The sequence below is a fragment of the Octopus bimaculoides genome, chromosome 16 (assembly GCF_001194135.2).
Source record: "Octopus bimaculoides isolate UCB-OBI-ISO-001 chromosome 16, ASM119413v2, whole genome shotgun sequence".
NCBI classification, from domain to species: Eukaryota; Metazoa; Mollusca; class Cephalopoda; order Octopoda; family Octopodidae; genus Octopus; species Octopus bimaculoides.
The window spans coordinates 52,740,248-52,741,819 of record NC_068996.1 but is presented as its reverse complement, the minus strand read 5'-3'; the positions used below and the strand labels follow the sequence as shown (position 1 = coordinate 52,741,819).

Below are 1,572 nucleotides of genomic sequence, written 5' to 3'. Positions count from 1 at the left end.
TAATACTTTACATGTACCACGTCCTCACGTTGTTGTTTTTTTTGTGCTTGTTGTTGTTCTTTTTTGGGATTTACTATATATATATATATATATATATATATATAATTAAGAAAATGGAGATATTTAACAGATATGAATTAATTTATTAACATTTTTAATAAGGCCTACAATTGTTTCAATTTACACCCAATACAAATTACAAACCTATAGAATAAAATAAGTTTGCATTTTGAATATTTAGAGTAAAATATTTTCAGGGCCAATGGACATTAAGGAAACTACATGTTGATCAATTGAGATTCTCCAACAGACTAAGTAGATGAAAATATGCTTAATTTGTGTGTGTCTATGTGTAAATAATTTTATCTCAATATAATAAATAAGATATATAAAAAAATATAAAATATAAAAATAAAAATAAAAAGTAAATAATAAATAATAATAAATACTCAAAGATAAAGATATACAGATGAAAGTAAAAATAAAAAGGTAATAAAAATAAAAATACTAAAATGAATGAAATAAAATAAAAATAAAATAAAAATAAAATAAAAAATAAAAAATATATCTGGGTAAAATAAGAATAAAAAAATAAAAATAAAACCATTATAAATGTGAATGTTTATTGCCTATGTTAATTTATGTGTATGAGCGTGTGTGTATGAATGTTTGTAAAAAGCTTATCAAACCAAATCAGTTTATATATGTGTGTGCACATAATTATTTGAAAATAGAATTCAACTGTTATAGTCTTGTATCATCATGATTATATCTATGTGTGTGTGATCTTTCATGTATGTATACATGAAAGAAAGTAAAAAAAAAAATGCTATATTAGATAGACATCCATACCTTTTATTTTTGATGGTAAGATTATCAATAAAATATAAATAAGAATACTTATACATGCTTGTGTGTATAATTATTTGAAAATAAAAGCCATCCGTTAGTCTTGTATTATTATTTCAATATTTATCTGTGTGTGTGTGTGTGTATATATTTACATATGATTACACTGAATGTAATTTTAGTTTAGTGCTAGACTACCCTTGACCCATTGGGTCTCCTGGAAAGTCTGCATTTCCCAATAATAGAGATTTTTTGTGGGTTCTTTTTTCTTTTCCATGTTATTTTTGCAGGCTTTCAATGAATATGACATCAAAAATCATGCGTAAACGGCTCCTTTCCCCAGAAAAGGAAAGGTTTGGCTGCTATTTCTTGCAGGTCTTGCTACCACGTAACAGGTATTTTGGGTCCGTTATTGCAAATAGCTATTACGTGGTAGCAGGGCATGCTAGAAATAGCAGCCAAATCTTTGGAGCTGAGATACGTTGAATTCACTCGAAACTTTTTTGTAATGGTATTCCCTTGCGGCGATCTTTTGCTTTGATTCTCAGAAAAGTCATCCGGATCAGCTGGTTTTGTTCATTAATTTCTGTAAAAAATTTCTATTTATTTATTTTTGTTTTAAAGTGAAAGAGAGGGAAAAGTGAAAAATGTATGAACGGGTATATGAAAGGGATGTGTGTGTGTGAGAGAGAGAGGGAGAGAGAGAGAGAAAGAGTGCCACTT

The 1,572-nt window shown here is 27.4% G+C and overlaps 1 protein-coding gene across 1 annotated transcript in view; it reads right to left on the bottom strand.

Annotated features, from left to right (window-relative positions):
* Positions 1-1,572, bottom strand: part of LOC106870460 (sodium/glucose cotransporter 4) — a 96,758-nt gene that overhangs the window by 12,571 nt on the left and 82,615 nt on the right. The window lies entirely within an intron of this gene.